The sequence below is a fragment of the Saccopteryx leptura genome, chromosome 6, assembly GCF_036850995.1.
Source record: "Saccopteryx leptura isolate mSacLep1 chromosome 6, mSacLep1_pri_phased_curated, whole genome shotgun sequence".
NCBI classification, from domain to species: domain Eukaryota; kingdom Metazoa; phylum Chordata; class Mammalia; order Chiroptera; family Emballonuridae; genus Saccopteryx; species Saccopteryx leptura.
In genome coordinates this window covers 133,359,984-133,386,026 of record NC_089508.1, presented here as the reverse complement: position 1 = coordinate 133,386,026, position 26,043 = coordinate 133,359,984, and positions in this window count along the sequence as shown.

Below are 26,043 nucleotides of genomic sequence, written 5' to 3'. Positions count from 1 at the left end.
ATGCAGACTGGTGTAGCCACTGTGGAAAGCAGTACGGAGATTCCTCACAAAATTGAAAATCGAACTGCCTTTTGACCCAGCTATCTCACTTTTAGGAATATACACCAAGAACATCATAGAACTGCTCCAAAAGGAGAAATGCACCCCCATGTTTGTGGCTGCATTGTTCACAAAAGCAAAGATCTGGAAACAGCCCAAGTGTCCCTCAGAGAACGAGTGGATGAAAAAGCTTGGTACATATATACTATGGAATACTACTCAGGTATAAGAAATGATGACATTGGATCATTTACACTAACATAGATGGACCTTGATAACATTATACTGAGTGAAATAAGTAAATCAGAAAAAACTAAGAACTATATGAATCCATACATAGATGGGACATAAAAATGAGACTCAGAGACATGAACAAGAATGTCATGGTAATAGGGGTGGGGGGGTGGGGGAGGGGGGGATGGGGCGAGGAAGGAGAGAAGGGGTGGGGGAGGGGAGGAGCACAAAGAAAACCAGATAGAAGGTGATGGAAGACAATTTGACTTTGGATGAGGGGTATACAGCATAATCAAATGTCAAAATAATCTGGAGATGTTTTCTCTCAACATATGTACCCTGATTTATCAATGTCACTGCATTAAATTTATTTAAAAATGATAAAAAAAGATTGCATTCATTTTTATGACTCAATAATATTCCATTGTATAAATGAACTGCTTTAAAATATTTTTATTAAGTTTATTAGTGTGAAACAGGTTAATAAAATTATACAAGATTTCAGTGTACAATTCTGTAATACATCATCTGTATATGGTATTGTGTGTTCACCACCCAGAGTCAAGTCTCTTTCCATCACCATTCATCCCTCCTTACCCTCTGCTACACCTCCCCCCATTCCCTCTGGTAATCACCATACTGTTGTCTGTGTCTGTGAGTTATTATTATTATTTTTACTAATCCAGTCATCTTTTTAACTCAGCCCCCCAACCACTCAACACCCTCCCCACTGACAGCTGTCAGTCTGTCCTCTGTATCTGGATTTGTTCCTATTTGTTAGTTTATTTTGCTCATTAGATTCCACATATAAGTGAAATCATTTGGCACTTGTCTTTCTCTGACTGTCCTATTTCACAACACAATGCTCTCCAGGTCCATTCATGCTGTTGCAAAGGCTACAGTTTTCTTAATTTTATGGCTGAGTAGTATTCCATTGTGTAAATGTATCACAGCATTTTTATCCACTTATCTACTGATGGGCATTTGGGCTGCTTACAAAGCTTGGCTATTGGGCTATTGTAAGGAACACTGCAATGATCATAATGGTGCATATATTCTTTTGAATTAGTTTTGGGTTTCTTTGAATATATTCCCAGAAGTAGAATCACTGGGTTATAGGCAGTTCTAATTTTAATATTTTGAGGAAACCCCATACTGCTTTCCACAATGGCTGCACCAATCTGCATTCCCACCAATAGTGTACAAGGGTTGCCTTTTCTCCACATCCTCGCCAGCACTTGTTTGTTGATTTACTGATTTTATTTTTTTATTTATTTATTTTAGAGACAGACAAATAGAAAGGGAGAAAGTGAGGAGATGAGAAGTATTAACTCATAGTTGTGTTACTTTAGTGGTTCATTGATTGCTTCTTATATGAGCCTTGACCAAAGGGTTCAAGCTGAGCCAGTGACCTCTTGCTCAAGCCAGTAACCTTGGACTTATGTCAGCACAGATGGCAAGCCTATGGTCAAGTTGGAGACCTCAGAGTTTTGAACCTGGGTCCTCAACATACCAGGTGGACATTCTATCCACTGTGCCACCACCAGTCTGGCACTTTGCATATTTTTTAATTGAATTGTTTGTGGGGGTTCTTTTGGTGTTGAGCTGTATGAGTTCTTTATAAATTTTGGCTACTAACCCCTTATCAGATGTACCATTGATGAATATGTTCTCCCACTCAATGTTTTGTCTTTTCATTTTGTTGATTGTTTTCTTTTCTGTGAAAAACCTTTTAAGTTTGATATAGTCCCATTTGTTTATTTGTTCTTTTGTTTCCTTTGCCCAAGGAGATATATTAGAAAAACTATTACTAAGTTTATTTATTACTTAGACATGTCTAAGATTTTGCTGCCTCTGTTTTCTTCTAGGATATTTATGGTTTCTAGTCTTACATTTAATTCTTTAATCTATGTTAAGTTTATTTATTTATGTATGTATTTATTTTGGTGAAAAGAGGGAGATAGTGAGGCAGACTCCCACATGTGCCCCAACCAGGATATACCTGGCAATCCCATCTTGGGTTGATATTCGAGTACTGAGCTATTTGTAGCACCTGAGGATGATGGCTCAGACCAACCAAGCTATCTTCAGTACCCAGGGTCATGCTCAAACCAATCAAGCCACTGGTTGTGGGAGGGGAAGAGAAAGGGGAGAGGGAGGTGGGAAGAAACAAATGGTTGCTTCTTCTTTGTGCCTTGACTGAGAATCAAATTCAGGATGTCCACACACTCAGCGGATGCTCTATTCATTAAGCCACTGGCCAGGGCCAGGTTTATTCTTGTATACGGTATTAGAAGGAGATCCAGTTTCAGTTTTTACCCATATCTGTCCAGTTCTCCCAATACCATGTATTAAATAGACTGTCTTTACCCCATCGTATATTCTTGCTTTCTTTGTCATATATTAATTGACCATAAAGGTGTGGGTTAATTTTTGGGCTCTCTATTCTGTTACATTGATCTATTTGACTGTTATGCCAGTACCATGCTATTTTGATTACTGTAGCTTTTTGTAGTATAGTTTGATATCAGGTAACATGATACTTCCAACTTTGTTCTGCTTTCTCAAAACCCCTGTTGCTATTTAAAGTCTTTTGTGATTCCATATAAAATTTCACAATATTACAATATTTATTCTAGATATGTAAAATATGCCATTGGTATCTTCATAGGAATTGCATTGAATCTATAGATTGCTTTGGGTAGTATGGACATTTTAATTATGTTAATTCTTTCCATCCATAAACATGAAATATACTTCCACTTGTTTGTATCTTCTTTAAATTCTTTCTTCAGTCTCTTATAATTTTCTGAGTACAGGTCTTTTACCTCATTGATTAAATTTATTCCTAGGTATTTTATTCTTTTTGAAGCAATTATGAGTAGGATTGTGTGGGAAACTGCAAGTGGCAAAGCCCTTTGCAGTTCAAGGCTTAGCAAAAGGTTAAGTTCTCACCCCCCACCTCCATATTGGCTAAGAAGCTGAGTATTTGCACTCATCCCATCCCCCCCACTTTACTTGCTTGCTTAAGTTGCTAGAAGCAATTTACATGCCCTTCCTCTGACCCCTTGTTTGTTCTGATGTTGGTTGATTTCAGTTATGCAGGGTGGAGGGTTTCTGCACTTGGGAGACTTTTTGGGTTGCCTTGGAGATTTGTGACTTTGTATTGGAGACTTCCTTATTTGCATATGGATATATAATAAAGCAAACCGGGGGCTGTTTTGCTCTGTTCTTGCCATCAGCTTGCAGAGGCCTCCAGATCCCATCCTATTTCTCTTTAAGTCTATATTCTTCATTCTGCATCGTTCTCACTCAGGACCTGGAATTACTAGCGACACTGGTTCATGGCAGTATTTTGTTTTAGTTTCACTTTCTAATAGTTCATTATTGGTGTATAAAAACTTAACTTATTTCTGCATATTTATTTTGTATCCTGCTACTGAGTTCATTTATCAGTTGTATGGATTTTATAAGATTATTTATATATAGCATCATGTCATCTGCAAGTAATGCCAGTTTTACTTCTTCCAATGTGGATGTCTTTTATATCTTCTATTGCCTGATTACTGTGGTTAGGACCTCCAGTAGTGTGTTGAACAACAGTGGTGAAAATAGACATCTCTGTCTTGCTCCTAATCTTAAGGGAAACACTTAATATAAGTTTTTGCCCATTGAGTATGATGTTGGGTTTGTCATATATGGGCTTTATTATGTTGAAGGATATTCCTGCATTTCCACTTTGCTGAGAGTTTTTGTTATAATTGAGTGCTGGATTTTATTAAATTTTTTAATGTATCTACTGTTATGATCACATGGTTTTTAGCCTTCATTTTGTTTATATGGTGTATCACTTTATTTTTTAAAATTTATTCATTTTAGAGAGGGGGAGAGAGAGAGAGACAGAGAGAGACAGAGACAGAGAGAAAGAGAAAGAGAGAAGGGTGGAGGAGCAAGAAGCATCAAGTCCCATATGTGCCTTGACCAGGCAAGCCAGGGGTTTTGAACCAGTGACCTCAGTGTTCCAGGTCAACGCTTTATGTCAGGTCTGGTGTATTACCTTAATTGACTTATGGATTTTGTACCAACCTTGCATCCCTAGAATAAATCCCACTTGATTGTGGTGCATGATCTTTTTAATGTATTGCTGGATTTGGTTTGCTAATATTTTGTTGAGAATTTTAGTTCTATACTTATCAGGGATATTGTCAGTGGTGGAATTTGTTGCATCCACCAGGTATAAGAACAAACGTCGGAGACTTTCAGGAGTTTAGATGTTACTTTATTGGCCAGTTTAACCTGCGCAGGGGTGAACTCCCAAGATGTCCGGAGACACCATGCTCACAAGGAGCTGCAAACGGGAGCCGCGCCTGGCGCTTACAGCCAGGTCCTTATATATCCTAAGTGAGCAAGCATATAGTACAGAAGCAGATGTGGCAGTTAGCTATTCGCTAGGGAGGTCGCACGCAGCATAACAACAGGGGCCGGCATAGCAACAGGGGCCGGGTTTAGCTTAGTGGCGAATTTCAAACATAAACCTCTTTGTTCTCAGCCTCACAGGGGCCCTATCAGCACTCCCTGTTCCTTCAATAGTTACACTCTTGGCAGCCCCAGCATATCAGCACTCCCTGAATCTAACAGGATTCAGCTGGTTCGCACTGGTTCGGCAGAACCGATACCTAATTTTTTGTTGAGTTTAGTGAACCAGTTGTTAAAATGGCTCTTGTAATCAGGGTTCTCTCTAAGGTGGGTGCCTGGGCAGCCATTCAATGTGGAAATCATAAATTTACATCCCTTACTCTTTTTTAATGTTCGTCTGTACAACATCATATTCTAAGCACCATAGTGATGTTTATTCCATCCATAGGTGAAAAAAATTTGATGAAACTATGCTTGTAATATTTATTTATTCACTTCATAAAACTCATTATACCTTTGATGAATTACTGTATTTTAATTCCCTCGCGTTTGTTACTTCAGTAAATAAACATGTAACGTAAAGAGAAAAAGTGCCAAGCAGCCAGGGATAACAAGCTGTCATTTGTTTCAGCTTTGTGTTATGCAATACAGAAATATCTTAACATTTTATTGTTTTATGTTAGGTATTATTTAATATTTTTTCATTAATATTTTAAAACTCTGTTATAACATAATTGAGTTTTTATACCTCTTTTATTGTTCATATTTAAGTATTAAATGCATAAAATAATAAACTACCTTTGGTATATTTCCTTTTTTATACTTAAAATGGTCTTTAGGGCAGAGAACTGGTTGTTAAATTATTTAAATCCCACCACTGGATATTGGCCTATAATTTTCTTTCTTTGTAGTGTCTTTATCTGGTTTCGGAATTAGAATAACACTCATCTTGTAAAATTAGTTTGGGAGTGTTCCCTCTTATTGAATTTTTGGGAAAAGCTTGAGAAGGATAGGTATTAGTTCTTTGGACATTTTGTAGAATTCACCTGTGAAGCCATTCATTCCATGACTTTTGTTTTTTGGGAAATATTTTGATTACTGCTTCTACTTCACTAGTTGTAATCTGTCTATTCAGATTCTCTGATTCTTCCTAATCAGTTTTAGAAGATTGTATGTTTCTGAAAATTTATCCATTTTGTCCAGATTGTACAATTTGTTGGCTTATTGTTGTTTGTTATATTTTCTCATAATCCTTTGTATTTCTTTGGTGTCAGTTGTTACTTCTATTTGATTTTTATTTTATTTGGGTCTTTTGCCTTTTTTTCTTGATGAGTCTGGTTAAAGATTGGTCAGTCTTGTTTATCTTTTCAAAGAATCAGCTCTTGCTTTCATTGACATTTTGTATTGCTTTTTTAGTCTCTATTTCATGTATTTCTGCTCTGATATTTATTATTTCCTTCCTCTATGCACTTTGGGCTTTGCCTGTTGTTTTCTTTTTCAAGTTCCTTTAAGTATAAGGTTAGACTGTTCATTTGATATTTTTCTTGTTTCCTTTTTTTTTTAATCAAAAGAGAGACAGACAGACAGGGACAGACAGGAAGGGAGAGAGATGAGAAGCATCAATTCTTTGTTGCAGCACCTTAGTTGTTCATTGATTAATTTCTCATATGTGCCTTGACCATGGGCAGGGGGTTGGGATTGAGCCAGTGACCCCTTGCCCAATCCAGAGACCTTGGGCTCAAGCTAACAACCTTGGGCTTCAAGCCAGAGACCTTTTGAGCTCAAGCCAGCAACCATGGGATCATATCTATGATCCCGTGCTCAAGCTGGTGAGTCCATGCTCAAGCCAGATGAGCCTATGCTTATGCCAGTGACCTTGGGGGTTTGAACCTGGGTTCTCAGCACCCCAGGCCAATGCTCTATCCACTGTGCCATTGCCTGGTCAGGCTTTTTTCTTGTTTCTTTAGGTAGGCCTTTGATATTATAAATTTTTCTCTTAGGACTGCTTTCACTGTGTTCCATAGATTTTGGATTGTTGTGTTCTCATTTTCATTTGTTTCAAAGAACTTTTTAATTTCTTCCTTGATCTCATTGTTTAGCTATTCATTGTTTAGTAACATGTTATTTAGCTTCCATGTTTTCGTGTGTTTTTCAGTCTTTTCTTGTGATTAAATTTTGTTTCATACCATTATGGTCAGAGAAGATGCTTCATATGATTTCAATCTTCTTAAATTTATTGAGACTTGTTTTGTATCCTAATATGTGGTTTATTATGTTGATAGAATATGTTCCATGTGCATTTGAAAAGAGTGTATATTCTGCTGCTTTGGAGTGAAATTTTCTGAAGTTATTAATTAAATCCAGCTGATCTAGTAGTGCATCATTTAAGTTTGCTATTTCCTTGTTGATTTTCAGTCTGGAAAATCTATCCATTGATGTCTTCCATCCAAGTACTAACCAGGCCCGATCCTGCTTAGTTTCCAAGATCAGATGAGATTAGGAGTGTTTAGAATGGTATGGCTATAGACTATTCATTGATGTCAATCAGGTGTTAAAATCCCCAGTATGACTGTACTGCTGTTGACCTCTCCTTTTATGTCCATCAAGAGTTGCTTTACATACGCTTGATTGGGGATTTTTGCCCACTAAGGGACTAGGAAAAGAACAGTGAGGAATTCTCACCCCCATAGAAGTGGCACCCAATACCAGAAGGTGTGGATTAGGATATCAAAATTTAGCATACGGTCCTTGGTAGCTCCTGCTACCTCAATAATGCATTGTGCAGACCCAATTACCTGTAAATCAGATAATCCTGTATGGGTAGACCAATGGCCCCTTTCTCAGGAGAAACTTAGGGCAGCTGCTCAATTGGTACAAGAGCAGCTACAGCTCAGGCACATTGAACCATCTAATAGCCCATGGAATACACTTCCACATTTTGATCTTGTTGTCTCCTGGATTATCAAGGGGCATAGGCGACCCTTACAGTTTATAGGTTTTGAGCCTCAAAATTATTGTTGTTCCTTTTTTCAAAGGATCAACAACAATGGCTCTGGGAAACTTCCACTAAATGGCAAATCACTTTTGCAAATCAATGGACAACTTTATATTGAAACTGTCAACTTAAAATCAGCTCAAAGACTAGAATTATATGCCATTACATGGCTTTTCAGCATTTGCCATATTCCCCCTTTAATCTATATACAGACAGCAAATATTTACTTATGGTGTTTCCACTATAAAGACTGCTGTCTTAGGGACAAACTATTTCAGCAGTTCCTCCTTCTTCAAAGACTTGTATGCCAACATAGAGCTCCATGTTTTATAGGCATACTTGAGCTCACTCCATGAACGCCCTTGTTGATCAAACTACCCAAAAGAAAATTATTTGGAGCAACCATGACAGATCGAGCAATTCAGTCTCATACTATTCATCACCAGAACGCTGCAGCCCTGTGTAAACAGTTTCAACTTTCTCGGGAAGCAGCATGGCAGATTGGTAAATCCTGTCCAAGGGGTCCTATACTACAATCTGTCCCTTCATTTGGAGTTAACCCTCAAGGACCCCTAACAGGATAACTTTGGCAAATGGATGTTACTCATATACCTTCATTTGGCAAACAGTCCTATGTCCACATTACAATGGATACATATTCTGGATTTATAGTAACCTCTGTCAGAACAGGAGAGGCTCATTGTATGTACACATTGTTCTATTATTGGATTTCCTAAACTGGTTAAACTGACAATGCTCCTGCATATGGAGCAAAAGCATTTACTGTATTTTGTCAAACCTTTCGAATTATGGGTATTTCTTACAATCTTTAAAGTCAAGGTATTATTAAAGTGTACCCAGCAAATATTTTAAGGTCAATTTAAAAAAATTTAAAAGGAGGGAGTCATATTCTGGAACTCCTACAGGTCTACCATATCATGCTTTTTACTTAAAAAATTTTAAATTTCTTTTGAATGCTGATGAACAGGAAATGCCAAATCCTTTTCTCCTGCAAACTTCTACCTTCTTTTACTTGATCCAGCTAATAACACTGTTTTGTCTTTTTCCAAATAGCTCCAGATATATGGAAAAGGTTTATATAGGCGGATGGGGATCCTCAAACCCCTCAGCGAGATCTTCTGAGCATGGCTTTTAAGATACCAAGAGGCAGAAAAAGCTCAATCGAGATCAGGTAAACTACCAGCTTTTAGGATACGTTCTTAAAGGCTCCAACACCCCAAAGGGGTCTCATAGGATGCCATCTGGGTCCTGCTTCAATAGCAGAAAGGAAGGTCATTGAGCTAAAGCCTGCCAGACTTACATGCCTTTGCTGTGAAGAAAAAGGGACAGTGGAAGGTAGGCTTCCCCCTCGCTCCTCTAAGGGAGGGTTCAGTCTCTTCCAGCCCTGCTCCAGCCACCTATGACCTAACCTTGCCCAGAATGCTGGGGTTTGCCACTGAAGGCTGAAGGTGCCCAGGGCCGTCAGCCCCATCTACGATGCTGTGGACAAGCCTAGGGTATTTCTTCCAAGAAGCAGGTAAACTGATCTCATTTGCACAAGGGCCACTTAACTATATCTTGCCTGAATAGTCAGGTTTTTTTTATTCTTCCCTTCTAAGATCTCTGCTGTGGGTGTTGATAGTCCTATTTTCTGCTGCTTTGTTTAATATATAGTGTTTCCTTTATTCCTCCTACCTCAATGCCCCACTCATATTTCAGGCTGGGACCTACTCCTAATTTAGAGCTCTCTTTCCCCATTTTGCCAACTTCTATTATGAATCTACCTTTGCCACCCAGCTTAGTGTATCCCAAGGTTCTCTTTACCATGCCACAGTCACAGAGCTCCAGGGAAAAGCAACCTGGTCTCATCTCTCCAGGCAGAGGAGAACAGAAGCTCCATCTCCACACATGCTGCAGATGGCTTTTCCAGTCTACCTGAATGATTACCAGCTAGAAGCAGCGGTCATTGGGACTTGGACGTGAGCTGCAAAGTATAGAATTGTTGCAACAATTCCAGTGCCATGCGAACTTTTCCTGGATGTGGACTTTTCCTGGACTCCTGCTCCTTGGGACAGCTCCTAACAGACTGAACTGGGGTTGGGTTGCATTTTTCAGGGATTTGGCATGGTGTTGGGGCCAACTTGGACTTGGTGAACTTGTTAAGGACACTAGTCTTTTATGGATTCTTGCTGTATTGGCCAAGAGTTTGCTTAAAGGCTTTAATCACTGTAAAAAAAAAAATAGAAGACTGGATAAAGAAGATGTGGCACATATATACCATGGTATACTATTCAGCCATAAGAAATGATGACATCAGATCATTTACAACAAATGGTGGGATCTTGATAACATTATACCGAGTGAAATAAGTAAATCAGAAAAAAACAAAAACTGCAGGATTCCATACATTGGTGGGACATAAAAACGAGACTAAGAGACATGGACAAGAGTGTGGTGGTTACGGGGGGTGGGGGAAGGGAAAGAGGGAGAGAGGGAGGGAGGGGCACAAAGAAAACTAGATAGAAGGTGACGGAGGACAATCTGACTTTGGGTGATGGGTATACAACATAACTGAATGACAAGATAACCTGTATATGTTTTCTTTGAATATATGTACCCTGATTTATTGATGTGACCCCATTAAAATTAATAAAAATTTATTTATATAAAAAAGAGTTGCTTTACATATTTAGTACCCTATTTGGATGCATAAATGTTTACAAGGGTTATATCTTGTTGTTGGATTGCTTTCTTTACCATTATATCGTGTCCTTTGTCTCTTACTGTAGCCTTTGTTTTAAAGTATATTTTGTCACATGTAATACTGCTACCTCAGCTTTCTTTGCATTTTTATTTGCATAAAATATTTTTCCATCTCCTTACTTTTAGTTGTGTGTATCTTTTGTTCTGAGGTGGACTTCTTGTAGACAGCATATATATGGGTCTTTCTTATCCATTCAGATACTTTATGTCTTTTGATTGGAGCATTTAAGCCATTGATATTTAAAGTACTTACTGATAGGTACACATTTATTGCCATTTTAATCTTTTAATTATGTGCTTCTTTTCTTATTCTTCTCCTCCTCCAAACAGGCCCTTTAACATTTCCTATAATACTGGTTTGGTAGTAACAAACTCCTTTAGTTTTTCTTTGTCTTGGAAGCTCTTTATTTCATTTTCAATATTAAATGAAGCTTTGCTGGGTAAGGTAGTCTTGGTTGTAAGTCTTTGCTTTTCATCACTTTGAATATTTAATGCCAATCCCTTTTGGCCTAAAATGTTTCTATTGAAAAATCAATTGACACTCTTATGGGAGCTCCTCTGTAGGTAGGTAACTGCCTTTTTCTTGCTGCTTTTAAGATTCTCTCTTTTTCTTTAACGACTGCCATTTTAATTATGTGTCTTGGTGTAGGTCTCTTTGGGTCCATCTTGTTGAACTCTCTGTGCTTCCTGGACTTGTGTGTCATTTTCCTTCACCAGGTTAGAAAATTTTTCAGTCATTATTGCTTTAAATAAGTTCTCAATCCCTTGCTATCTCTCTTCTCCTTCTGGTACCCCTTATGATGCAAACGTTGTTATGCTTCATGTTATCCCAACTGTCTCTTAAACTCTTCTAGTTCTTTTTAATGTTTTTTTTTCCTTTTTGCTGATCTGATGTTTTTTTCTACTTTGTCTTCCAAATCACTGATTTGATCTGTGCTTTATCCAACCTAGTATTTATTCCTTCCAGTGTATGCCTGATATCAGATATTCTATTCTTCATTTCTGACTGTTCCTTTTTTTATTTAATTAATTGTGTTTACATAGATTCTAGGGTCACCCCAAACGCATCCTCCCTCCCCCATATTTCCCTCAACATCTCCCTTGCCCCCCTCCCTACAACACCCTCCTCCATTCCCTTCAGGTTTATCCCATCCTATCATTCCCTTTCCCTCTGTCCTCTTTTCCTCTGGTCCCTTTGATCCCTCCTCTGTGATCCCTTTTTATGATTTCTATGTTCTTTTGCATGCTGTTGAGCATTCTCATAACCATTATTTTGGACTCTATATCTGATAATTTGCTTACCTCCATTTCATTTAGTTCTCTTTCTGGAGATTTCTCCATTCTGTCATTTGGGTCCTGTTTCTTTGTCTTCCCATTTTGGTTGCCTCTTGTGTTTGTTTCTGTGTATTAGATAGATCTAGGACTCCCAGTTATTGTGGCATGACTTTATATAGTAGGTATCCTATGGGATTCAGTGGCATTGTCTCCTTGGTCATTTGAGTTGCGTGCTCCAGGAAGGTCCCTTGTGTGGGTTATGTAGGTTCTCCTGTTGTAATTAAATTTTGATTGCTATTAGCCCATTCATGTATGGGATCAACCTTCAGGTTGGCTGACTGTTAGGCTCAACCCCCACCATGAGATGTGAGCTGCTGTGCAAGTGCTGACTTCACGAAGCAGAATTCACCTCAGCAGGGTTTGGTACCTGCTGATATCAGCCTTTGGATATGCTGCTTGTGAAGCTAATTGGGTCCTGGTATGACATTGTCTGAATCTGTTCACTGGTTGTGTTGATTCTGGGCCTCTTGGGCAGGACTCTGTTCCAGACCAGTGTTAGACACTGTCTGTGCCTGGTCCTTGGCAACCTATTTGGAGTTATAGCAATACAAAATTTGTGGCTCCCTCTGCTTGGCCTGGGTGTGCATAGGAAGAACCAAGCTGCACATCAAGGCTGGCTTTTATCAGCACTGGGCCCAGGGGGAAGTCAGCAATAGTCCCAACATACCCCTAGATCTGCTCTCAGTTGCCTCTATCTACCAGCTTTTCCTGTTAAGCTTAGTCACTTAAAAGAGCCTCTGGTAGAGTTGGAAAGATGTGCCAGTGTATTTCCCATGAGGGAGAGGTTCCAAAAAGGCTTTAGGAAAGGTGGTGGGTGTGGCCTCTAACCCTGAGCCAAAGGCCTCAGATCGATCCAGATTTTTCCCAGATATCAGCAGGGCAGAGTCAGGCAGGTACGGCTAATGGAGCTTAGAGAGTAGGTCTCCCAGAAGTTGGGAGGGTGGTTCTATTAGATCTCCTGTGAAGGGGAAGTGCCGGTCAGGTTTAAGAGAAAGTGGGGAGAATGATCTCAGTCCCAAAACCAGACAGCTGAGTCATTGTCACTCCCTGAGTCTGTCTAGACCTCTACACCCTAGCTACGGCAGCTGACTGCTCAGCAAGGCCTAATCTCTGCAGGGTGGGATGAGAGGGCATTCCAAGGGTGAAGCAATTGGTTTTTCCCAGGCTGATGTCACATGGTATGGAGTGCTCCACCCAAGAAACATGGCGTCTGAAGTATTGGAGACTGATTCAGCATAGAAATTCTGGCAGCTGTCTCCCTATGTCTTTCCCCAGAGCCACAAATCCCAGACTCTCCTCACGCAACTTTAGTTTGCTCCACCCTCCCCCCCTCCAGTGAAGCCTAGGGTGAGTGGTTGCAAACAAAATTTTGTGTGTTGGCCCTGTAAGAGTGTGCCTGTGTCTCTAGCCATCTCTCCCTGGTAGACAGAAACCCCACTGCTTTTTATAGCTCAATGTTATAAGGGCACCTCTTCCAGTCTCTAGTGCTATGGACTGGGGAACCCAGCTTGGGTTTTAGGTCCCACACTTCTCAGGGGGAACCACCTTGCAGCTCAGAAATCTCAGTCACTGCCTGTTGGAGTAGGGCCAGCCCTACCCACATCTCTGCCTTTTCTACTAATCTCAACATTGCTTCTGTGAATCCTTGGTTATAAGACTCCTCCTCAGCTAGTCTTCAGTTGGATATTCAAGATGATTGATCTTTAATTTAGTTGCAATTCCAGTTTAGTCCTGGGAAGATATGAGTGTAGCTTTCACCTACTCTGCTGCCATCTTCATCTCTGATGTGATTTTTTTTGGGTGAATGACTGTCTCCTACATTTGACAGATGTGTGTGTGTGTGTGTGTGATATATATATTAGACTTTATTTTATTTATTTCCACTCTGATATTTATTATTTTCTTTCTTTAACTCACTTTGGGCTTTGTCTGTTGTTCTTTTTCTCTTTCCTTTGAGTATAAGGCTATACTGTTAATTTCAGATTGTTCTTATTTCTTGACTTGTAATACTATGAATTTCCCTCTTAGGACTGTTTTCACTGTGTCCTATGGATTTTATTTTTTTATTTTTATTTATTTATGTATTTATTTATTATGTATGTATGTATTTTAGGTGAGAGAAGGGGAGATAGTGAGGCAGACTCCTGCACATACCCTGACTGGGATCTACCTGGCAACCTCCATCTGGAGCCAATGCTAAAATTAACAGAGCTATCCTCAGCACCTGAGGCTGATGCTCAAACCAATTGAGCCACAGGCTGCGGGAGGGGAAGAGAGAAAGAAAGAGGAGAAGGAGGGATAGAGAAGAAGATGATTGCTTCTCTTGCATGCCCTGACTGGGAGTCAAACCCTGGACACTAGGTCAACACTCTATCTACTGAGCCAGCTGTCCAGGACCTGGGCTCTCAATTCTGTTCCATTGATCTGTGTGTCTGTTTTTCTGCCAATAAGATGCTGTTTTGATTATTTGACTCCATAGTATAATTTGAAGTCAGGTAGCTGTTTTCAGGATAATGATTGACACTGTCCCTTCCTTCAGGGCACCTCTGCCCCCTGCTGTTGCCACACCCAGGAAGCCAAGTTATAGCTCTTCAGCAAAAGGCCCAATGCATCCCAAGATCCACCTCTACCCGCCTCTGTTTGCCAGCTGCCTGAGGTAGGTTGTTAGTGAGTCATCAGATAGAGGTGAGAGCTTTTCATCAGATTTATGCAGATTCAAACTTGGTGCCAGTGCTGGGTCTGAGGCCACTCAGAAAAAGACCCAGGATACACCAAGGCCATCTGCCATCCACTGAATGCCTATAGACCTTTGTTGTGGGGTGAGGTCTCATGGAGTTCTCAAGGAGAGGCCAGAGAATTCATCAGGCCCAAACAGACCAAGATTTGGCTGTGTGAAAAAAGCGCTCTGCAGTGGTTGAGTTTGCAAGGGAAAAATAGCACTTATCCTCAATCCACCCAACTCAGTCTGTTCAGGATTCTTTCTGGACCTCCTGGAGAGCCTGAGTTTGGCAGGTGGCTGCTAGGAGTCAGGAAATGAACTATTATATCAACTATGGGAGGATGGCACCAGTCAGGCTCATGAGAAAGAGGGAGAAATGGCCTCCATCTCAGAGCCACAGAACTCAGTCTCTGTCATCCCTTGAGTCTGCCTGGACCTCTCCACCAGAGACCTGGATGGCTGATTCCTCTATAAGGTGTGAACTCTGCAGGTCAGGGAAACAGGGAGTCAGGAGGATGGAGCTATTGCATTCTCCAGGTTCATGACATATGGAAGGGATTGCTTCACCTAAGAAAGATGGAATCTGTGGGCAGTATGGGATAGGGACTCAGCACAGGGACCTTGGTGAGTGCTCCTTCAGCTCTCTCTCTGGAGCCACAAAAACCAGTCTCTCCTCACATGACTCTAACGTGATATGATCTGCCCTCCCTCCAACAGAGCCCAGGGTGAGTGGCAATGAAAGAAAGTTTGTGTGTTGGCCCCTTTAAGAGGGTGCCTGGGTTTGTAGTCTTCCCGGTGGGCAGAATCCTTGCTGATCTTCACAGTCAGATGTTATATGGGTTCCTCTTTCCAGCTCTAGTGCTCTGGGCTGGGGAGCCCCACAACAGGGGATTGAGGTCCAACACTCCTCAGAGGAGATCTTTGCAGCTGAGATATCCCTCTGGGTTCTCAATGTGGCTTTTGTAAATCCTGCCTTGATTTACAGTTATAAGACTTTTGTTCAGTTAGTTATTCAGGTTGCTTGTTCTATATTTTAGTTGTAATTTCAGTTTTGTCCTGGAAGGAGGTGAGTGTAACTTTTATCTACTCCATCATCACCATGGATCTCAAGTATCATTTTAACCAGTTTTAAGCATACAGTTGAGTGGCATAAGTATATTCATCTTGTGTAGTCATCACCACCATCCGTCTCCAGAGCTTTTTCATTATCCAAACTGAAACTGTACCCATTAAACACTAACTCCTCATTCTCCTCTCCCACCAGCTTCTGTCAACTGCCGTTCTACTTTCTGTACCTGTGAATTCCATAACTTGAAGTACCTCATATAAGTGGAGTGCAGTGTTTGCCCTTTTGTGTCTGGCTTATTTCACTTCATAATGTTGTAGCATGTTTCTGAATTTTCTACCTTTTTATTTTTTTAAGATTTTATTTATTGATTTTAGAGAGGAGAGAGAGAGAGAAGGGTAGGTGGGAGGAGCAGGAAGCATCAACTCATAGTTGTTTCTCGCATGTGCCTTGACCAGGTAAGCCTAGGGTCTCGAACTAGCAACCTCATTATTCCAGATTGACACTCTACTCAGTATACCACCACAGGCCAGGCAGAATTTTCTACCTTTTTAAGGATGAATAATATTCTATTGCAGGTGTATACCATATTTTGTTTATCCATTCATCTGTTGAGTTATTTCTACCTTTTGGCTATTTTGAATAATTCTGCTGCTGCTATAGACTGAATGTTTCTGTCCTTCCAAGATTGACATGTTGAAATCTAATACCCGCTGTGATGGTAGTTGGAGGTGGGACCTTTGGAAGGTGATTAGGTTATGAGGGCAGAGACTTCACAAGTGGGAATAGTGTCCTTATAAAAGAAACCCCAGAGAGCTCTTTAGCTGCTTCTTTCATGTGAGGTTGTAGTGAAAAGATGGCTATCAATGAGCCAGAAAATCAACCCCTCATCAGACACCAAATCTGCCAGCATCTTGATCTGCGATTTCCCAGCCTCCAGCATTGTAAGAAATATTTTTTGTTGTTGTTTATTAGCCACACAGTCTATGGTATTTTGTTAAAGCATCCTGAGCAGAATAAGATAGCTGCTATGAACATTGATGTACAAATAGAGACTAGATGTTTCAAGTGAAGAACTAGGCAATGTCAGTTAAGAAAATAGCTATGAGAGAGGCCAGTACAATTACAACTACCAAGACCAGAGAGACCCATAGTGTCAAATCCACTTTCTACCCACTGTCAGTGACCTCATGGCTCTATTGACACAGACATCTAGGTAGAAATGAAGTGTGACATTCCTGGCCATGGGCCTCCTAAACTCACCCCTAGCCTCATGGAATACTGCAGTGGTCCCCAACCTTTTTTGGGCCACGGACCAGTTTAATGTCAGAAAATATTTTCACGGACCGGCCTTTAGGGTAGGATGGATAAATGTATCACGTGACCGAGACTCAAAAATCAAGAGTGAGTCTTAGACGGATGTAACAGAGGGAATCTGGTAATTTTTAAAAAATAAAACATCGTTCAGACTTAAATATAAATAAAATGAAAATAATGTAAGTTATTTATTCCTTCTCTGCGGACCGGTACCAACTGGCCCACAGACTGGTACCGGTCCACGGCCTGGGGGTTGGGGACCACTGGAATACTGGACAGAAAAGTGACAAGACTATGAGTCAGTAGTTAAATCTGAAGACATTCAAGTTGAAAATGTCTACTGCAAAGCTGTGAGAGCAGTACACATGAAAATGTTTGGAAAACATTAGTGCTCAACAGTCAAGCAAATGTTTCCATCCAAATTCCTGTAAATTTAAGACAAGCTACATAAGAAGCCAAATGCAGGGTCCTGTGTGCAGAAGGGAGGAGGAGAAAAGGTGTAGAACTCATCAATCAGGCACAGCACAGAAAGGGTGACAGTCCAGGAGCTAAAGAGTTAAGTTACTAAAAGGAGTGCCCCAGGAGAAGATCCCTGTGAGTCAGAGGCAGAGTGAAAATATATCCAGATTCCTCTCTCTCAGGGAACTTACTTCACTTCAGCAGGAATGGGATTTTATCCACACCTGACAGAGGTCCTACAGAAGAGGTCAGTCAAGGTATTTGGATTGGAAAGTAAATTCAAGGAAATAATTGGTGTGGAGTGAAGGGCATGGAGGGAACTTCAGCAGCTCACACGCAGAGCTTACAGTGCTCTACAGCTGCAGGTGTCTGCAGAACAACCGGACCATGGTGAGGACACACATACAAAACACCAATTTTATTTATTTCAGTCACTTCATTCAACTGTGTCTTTTCCTACCACTCATTCCTGACTCTGGTCAACTTCTAGGGCAGATTCCCAACTCTTGAGTCACTTACAATATAAAAGATGGTCTAGTGCAGGGGTCTCAAACTTGCGGCCCGCCGAACAATTTTGTGCGGCCCGCAGACAAATCCACGAAGTTCAAAATATTTTGGATAAAATTAAGTAAGCCTAGGGGCCTACTTGTATTTTTCATTTCTCTAGCATCCTAGCTAGATATTAGCTTAGTTAACAGCAGTTGTGATGCGAACTACAGTTTCTGGTCGTTTTGTGACACTGAGTAAACTGCATGTATGATTGTGCTTGTTGTACTGATTTTTTTTTGTTTTCAACTGCAGTGAGAAAAGTGTTGCGTAACAGTTGCCTTTTGTAGACCTAGTGTGGCCCACCAAACGGCTGTGATCTTGCTCTGCGGCCCACATGCTGAGTTGAGTTTGAGACCCCTGGTCTAGTGCCACTCAGAACCAATGTGACACCATATCTTCCTCTCTTCAGGGCTGGCCAGCTGTGGCCACAGAGAGCTGACATGGTGGGGGTGGGGTAGGGCATGGTTTCACCTCTCTTCCCTCTGCCTCTTCAAAGACCTTTCCTCCCTGGAAAGATGCCTCTTACATACCAGGCACTACTATTCTCCTCTTATCTGCTGTTGACTTCCAGGCTCGGCTTGTCTGGCTGTGAGGCTCTCTGTGGCTGGTGCGTCCCCACGGGACAGGTGTCTGCATCCTTCAGGACTCCCTGCAGGAACAAGAAGGAACTTCTTGACTTCACAGTTCCCCATCAAGGGAAAACCCCTGGTTCAACCTCTTCTGAGTCTTGCTCTGGTCGCAGTGGTCATGTTATAATCTCTTTCTCACAGGTCTCCTTGCCTGGCAGGTGGCCTTCTTCACTGGGGATTTAAGCCCTTCTAATGTCCCAGTGTCCACTTATGTCATAGGCACCACACAAGGAAGACAGGGGCAGTGCGAAGAGGGATGAGAAGAGGTAGGGCTGATGGTGGTGACTGAGCCCGGGAGAAGGGGTAGGGTCTGCGTGACCACTCAGGACGGCATGGGGAAATACCAAGGAAACACTCAATAACAGAATCTCCAGGGGAATCAAAACCACAGCTTTAAATAGATTAACTACAGAGTGTGGAAACTGTGACCCAGATCCAAGTCAGATGTAGAAAGCCTCTAGAAGAGCAGAAAGTGACTCTTCATAAAGCCTTTACTTTTCCCAGAGGAGAAGGAACCCTTTGAAGTCTGAGTTACACATGAAGATTTTACATTCCCTCAGAGCTCTGCTCAGGGGGCTCAGTGTTAAAACAAACAGCTTTACAAGAGGGCAGATGATAAATAAATAAACTGAGACCAAACTTAGCAGCCTAGTTCAGAAGGCAGACATTCAATAGCTGAGCTCTGTAACAGTGAAGGTTAACAGGAGGCAGACTGGAGACCAAGACTCAAGCCCTCCAGCTTTGAGCTCTGGAGTGGGAAGGTCTGGACTAAGGGTCTCTACATGATGTTCAGTGAGGACTGCAGGACATCCCTAGGTTTTTCAGAAACTTCCTTGAGAACTTGTTAACATCTCTTGATAAGATGTACTCTTCTCCCTTTGAAGAAATCAGAATTTGGGTCAGGAGTGGGGGAGATGGATGGCGGTGGCAGGTGCCATGCTTAGTCTGGGCAGTGGGTGTCCCAGCCTGATTGGCTGCTCACCTGGGATATGGGCTGGATATGGGCAAGGTTTGTAGGAGTTCCAGTGGACCAGAGACAAGAGAAGCCAGTCAGCCTTTTGGGGAAGCTCAGAAGGCAATGTCGTCTCACTAGGAGCCATGGGGCCTCCACCACTCAGGTACTGGGTGGTAGTTCTGCCCCTGCTCTGGAAGCGCTATTAGAGGAGGGGGTAGGAACTGGGAGATAGGGGTGGAAATGCTACTGCTGTTTGGGAAAGGGCAGTACAAGGTCATGCACTCTGAACTGGAATTGGTTATTCTGGAGACATGGAGACCCCAGTGCCAGAGACTCTCCCTGGCCTCACACACCTCAAGCTTCTTCAGATTTTTCCTGATGGTTAAAGATGTGTTAGAGATGTTGACAAGCTTCTTCTTCTTTTTTATTTTTTTTTAAATTTAAAAAATTTATTTAGGCCTGACCAGGTGGTGGCATAGTGGATAGAGCATAGGACTGGGATGTGGAGAACCCAGGTTCAAAGCCCCAAAGTCTCTGGCTTGAGCAAGGGGTTACTTGCTCTGCTGTAGCCCCCAACCAAGGCACATATAAGAAAGCAATCAATGAACTGCTAAGGTGCTGCAACAAAGAATTGATGCTTCTCACCTCTTTCCCTTCCTGTCTGTCCCTATCTATCTGTCTGTCTCTCTCTCTCTCTCTCTGTCACACACACAAAAAAATTATTTAGAAAATTAAATTTAATAGGGTGACATTGATCAATAAGAGTAGTATGTAAGTTTCAGATAAACGTTTTTCTATAGCATTTGAACTGTTGATTATGCTGTGTGCCCATCACCCAAAGTCAAATCATTTTCTGTCACTGTATATTTGTTGATTGATTTTGGTGAGAGAGAAAAAGAGACAGGAACATAGATCTTTTCCTGTATGTGCCTTGACTGGGGGTCCTACCAGCAACTTCCGTGCTTTAGGACGACGCTCCAACCAACCAAGTATCCGGCCAGGGCAATGAACTTCTTTAAGTTGTTCCTAAAGCAGTAGGTTTTGCAGGGACAGATGTGTGAGGTATGACTGGAGAAGGGCTGCCTTTGCGTGGCCTTGCTGCTATCCTTTCTGCCTCTTTTCTAGGAAGGCCTTCACAACACTCTCCACCACCTCCCCCAGCACTCGACCTCACCAGTTCTGTCCTGCCCCTGACCCCAGGAAGAATCGAGCTGCCCCATTCTGGCAAAGCCCAGTCAAGGCAGGGTCTGTCCCAGCCTCTGGCTCCAGGTAGGCTTGGGAAGGGGCCCAGGTGAATAGGGAACTTCTTAAACCAGCTGCCAGAGAAGAGCCCAGAGGGAAGGAGGCCAACTTTGCCAACATAAAATTTTAAAACTCAAACTTAGGGGAAAAACATTTACCACTCAACTGCCACATAAGGCAAAGAATAGACTGATGGAAGTATTTGCAATTAAGATGCCAAATAAAGGGTTAAGACTCAGCTGTGGCTATCCAGGTGTGCCTGACTTGAATGCACCCAACCCCAGGGCAGGGACCAGCAAGGAGGCAGCTTGCCCTCAGGTATGAGCTCTCACCCTCAGCATGTGCTGCAAGGGAGGAGGGAACCAATGGGTTCCATGGGTGCTGCTGACCTGAGGCCTGTACCCAGCATGGCCCTAGATACTCACAGTGGTGATGGGAGATTATTCTGAGTATCAGAGATGATATAGCAGTCACTGTGGGCTTGAGGCTGGGTTCCAGGAGTCACTACGTACAAGGGGCTTGGGAGGCTCAGAGGAAGGAAGATGAGAAAAAGCAGGGGGAGGGGGAGCAGAAGGATCCCTACATCTCAGACCTGCTGGGAGCTGTGGTGGTCCTCCCTGACCCTATGGTAACCTGAAGTGGCCCGGCCTGCATCCTCTCTTATAGACCCAGTGGTAAAACAGGGTGGGAAATGGGGAGGTGGTGGGGAGAACTTTTGTAAGAGTTTATTTGAGTCCCAACTGACTACAGTGGCCAGAAAGCAAGATCTCAAATGCTCCAGAGGAAAGTTTGCAGTTTCTTTTATGCATTTGAAGTTAAGGAGGGAACATAACAAAGATTCCATGGAGGTGGGAGAAAGCAAGGTAGAATCTGGATTACAGGATAGTTAACAAAATCACATGCTGTCTTGAGGGTAGCTACTTATTTCAAAGGTGTGTTAACCTAGATGCCCAAGAAAAATGGACAGGGCTGCTTAAGGCAATTATAAACCTTTTAATAGAGAAGTTATATGCCTGGTGTGACTACCCACCATGACCTGGCCAGTTAGGAATGTATAATCAGATTGCCCTGTGAGATTACTTTCTGTAGAACCTCTTTTCATCCAAAGAACCTGCATAACAAACATATCAACTTATTTCTCATTTTTCTGAAATTCAAAACCAGTAAAACTTGACAAAAATTCTCAAATGGTTTCACCTCGCTTACAAGGAAGAAGAGCCCCTTCCCACCAGAGAGGGTGGGCACAGGTGAGATGACAGCTTGACTCTGGGCTCAGCAGGGCCTGTCTGTGCCTCTGCCTCACCGGGATCTGGTCTGGCCATCTCCACAGCTCTGGCCCTCGGCCCCTCGCTTGCAGTGGCCTCTCCTTCCCTGCCTGAGAGGTGGACATATTTTACCTGAAAACATTTTTATCTATATAGCTAACAATTGATGATGTCAAGTTTCAACCACTTCTTAGGAGAATACTTCAGAGCCTAGAATACTGTGTTACTACCATTTAAGTCCCAACATTGTCACCTCACAGTTTTCAGGCAGTTTCTTTGCCCATCCCTTTCCTGGCTCTTGGTTTTGTCTGAGACAAATAAAATTGAGACCAGGAAAATACACTGGAGTTTGTGCTGCCTGTCACCAATTCAGAGACAGAGATTAGCTCTTCATGGTCACTTTATTCAGATGGCCAGTGATCTGGGGAGACAGGGGTTACGTTCCTTATCACCTCCACTCCCTTTCCCCAGCCAACCTTTTTATAAGGAGAAGAAAAGGGTAAGTAGGGTTTTGGGATTGCAAGGAAGAATTCATCAGATCATAGCCAAAGTTCATTGGACTGTAGTCAGCGAGAGTTGCATCTTTGGATTACAAAGGTCCTGTGTCCCAGTTCCTGGGAACACTTCCTCTGTGACATTCCTGTCTCTAGACCATCCTTCAGATCCTAGCTATTCCTTCTTCCTGTCTTCCCCCATAGTGCAGGCTGGGTGAGGCTGTCTCATTTCTGGGCTCCCCCACCCCTAGGTTTATCATTCTAAACTGTGATTCTCCACCTGTCTTCTTTATTAGACTGGACTTAAGGAGGAACTCTACTCTGCACAGATGGGCCCCAAGGAGGCCATGACCCTGTGGCACAGGATAGAAAGCTGCGGGTACACAGGTAGAGCTGTACAGGGCCCTAGGAAGAAGGAGGATAGAGCTGGATGGAACAGGAGGCCAGGCCTCTTCATCTGGGCTCACCCAGATGGCTTTTCCCTGAGTTTTCTGCCTAGGTTGACATTGAAACTGTTAGCACAGAAAAATGACACTGGGCATTAATGACAAGTTAGGCTGGACCTCGGTGTTTGAGTTCGACTTGGAAGAATTCAGAACCAAGACACTCAAATTATAGGGGAAAGTTTAGAAAGTTACAAAGCTAATAGAAAGACCCTTGGAGCTTAGGAGAATGAGGGAGAGATAGATACGTGCCTTGAGGGACGAAAGAGGGAGGAGAGGCTCCGGTATGCTCTGGAAAGAGAGAGAGCTTTCACTGGGTCTCTGTACCAAAGGCTTTTTTTCTGGAGGCTTTAGGGGAGAATCCCAATAGAACATTCATCAGCTTTCTAGGGGTGCCTCCTTGTAGCCTCCACTGATGGGTTGGTGCCAGGGAGTCATTAGTCAATGCATCTGGTCCAGATGTCAGTCATGGCATCACTCTCTGATTTTGCTGCTTCCCTGGGCCTGAAGCTGAAACACAGCTGAAGCCTAGATGTCATCTTACAGGGGTTAATACTTAAAGGAGTGGTAGTGCAAAGGCTTACAGTTTTGTCCATTGCTAGGCTCCCAGGGCTCTCTACCCTGGTGACCCTCTGCACCTAGCCTATTGTTCCTACCACAAAACCTGATGACACTACTTGCCAGCTAGGAGTCCTGCACTGCCTTCTGTACTGACAAAACCAGGCAGTGTGGTCAGGGCCACTGGCGGAAGCATGACTGATGTCATGGCCAGACTAAATCTGACACATGATACCACAGAGAGTGTGGCAGGGGAGTTTGTCACGATGACTGAAGCCTGGGTCTCTGCCAGTGATGGGAACCCCAGAAAATTCCAGTAGGCCCAGGGGGGGAGAGCAAGCATGGACCTCCAATTGGATGGGTCCCATAGGTCAGGACCTTGAATACTGTGCTCTACTCTGAGTGAATCTGGGCCATGGGTGGGACAGAGCCAGGCCACAGGGATCCATCGATGGGGCCCAGAGACCCACCATGAAACCCACAGGCTCTTTTTCCTTTAGACTCCAGGCTGCAGTCCTGGGCTGGCTCTCCTGCCCCAGCCCTAGCAGGGCCTCTCTCATTTCCCCCAGGGCTGGGCACTCTCAGCTCATTTCCTTGCAGATTGCAATCAGCCCCACCTACCAAGGCAGCTCACCACGGGCTGGGCTGATGCAAACGCCCCGGGTTGGAATCACTTTCATACAGAGGCAGGTCTGTGCCTACGGGAGAGGAATGGAGGGGGTGCCCTGTGATTTCACCTGAATCAGCTTCTTTAGACTCAAGGCTAACCTCCAAGGAGACTCTGGATGGTGGTGGTAGGGGGGAGGTTGGGCTCCCCTGGTCCCCTGAGAGGTCCCAGAATGGCTGAAAGGATACCTAGTCTCCTCCAGAGGCAGCGTAGCTCCCTCTGAATCAATCTGCTTGGTGGAACGTGACTCTGTTCTTCACACAAGAATAGGAGCTGGGTGCATTCAATGGGCCTCTCCAGGTGGCCTGGCTGCACCACCTCCTGCCTCCCTTGCTCTGGTCCTCCTCCCTCTCTTCCCTGTCCATGGGGGCTCCTCCCATGGCCCATCACCCTGCCATAGGGGCCTTCCATTCTACACTCTGGCCCAGCAAAGCCCTGGATTCTCCCAATCTCCTCGTACTCAGACCCTAGGCTGCCAGCCCCTCAAGGTCATCCCTAGGCAGTCAGCCCACAGACCCCCCACCATGCCACCCAACGTGACTAACCCACCCTCCCCAAATCCTCAGGGGCCGACTTTGCCTATTTCATTGGGAACACAGAAGCCATTATCCCTCCTGCCACCAAGCCTGTGGACCTAACCCACTGCACCTTCCCCGCAGGTAGACTGGACTCACTCCAGCAACCTTTCCCTGAGCTCTTTGCTCAAGTGGGCAGGTGACACCTGATGGTGGGAACCCTGCCTGTGCACATGGCCCTCAGGCAGCCCTGTGCGAGGCCATCCTCTGGCTGTCTCAACCATTCCAGGCCCATCTCCACGAGGGACAAACTCAAGCTCCCTGCTGGGAAAGATCCTTCTCGGACCCCTGATTACTAGTGTTGCCCCTGGTCTTTCTTTTCAGAAATAAAACGTCTACAAAGAGTCTTCTGCCTTCTCTGTCTCACCTTTACTCACTGCTCAGCCCACTGCCAGCCCCCACCACTTACTAAAACTGCTCCCCCTGAGGCTCTAGTGGCCTTCCTGTCAATAATCCCAGGGGCCATATCTTATCCTCACCCTACAGGCTCCCTCCTGCTACCCTGTATCGCTCCCTCATGTATCACTTTCCAGTGCTGTTGAGATGAGTGTTCACTCATACAGGCCTGCTTGTAGTCAGTCCTGCTGGTATCACTTCCTGGCTGCATGAACTTAGCCTCCCTTTGCCTCAGTTCTCTCATCTGTAAAATGGGGAAGCTAATGGTACCTGCCTCCTAGGCTCATTATGAGGATTAAATGAGTTCACCTATGAAAAGAACTTGGTGCTGGCATTTACTGAGTGCTGCTCAGTAGAAGTTAGTTATTAGAGCCTTTACCTTCATCCAGATCTCTCCATCCCCACCAGAATCAACCTAGTTCAGACTCCTTACTATCTGTGGTCCAGAGAACTCCTCTGTTCCTCACTGGCCACCTTGCTGTCCAGCCTCTTCCTAGCCTTTCTCCCCACAGTAGCTAGACCGAGCTTCCTGGACCCAAACCTTCAAGGAACTATACCTCTCCCTGGCTGAGAACTCCATGATGCTTCCAATGCTCCTAGCCTGAAACCCAAACATCCTTCTACAAGCGTCAGCACCTACAATAGCACTGTGCAGGATTTTTCTTTGCTACAACACGAAGTCAGGACTTCCAAACAAACATTTGCAGGAACATCCAGCCTTCATCACTTTAAAATTCACTGAGCTTTAAAATTCCCTCAAGCCTGACTGGTGGTGGCACAGTAGATAAAAGTGTTGACCCGGAACACTGAGGTCATTGGCTCTGAGCACTGGCTTGTCAGCACAAGGTCACTGGCTTGAGCAGAGGATTGTCCACACGATCCCAAAGCTCACCAGCTTGAGCCAAAAAAGTTTCTGTCACAAAAAGC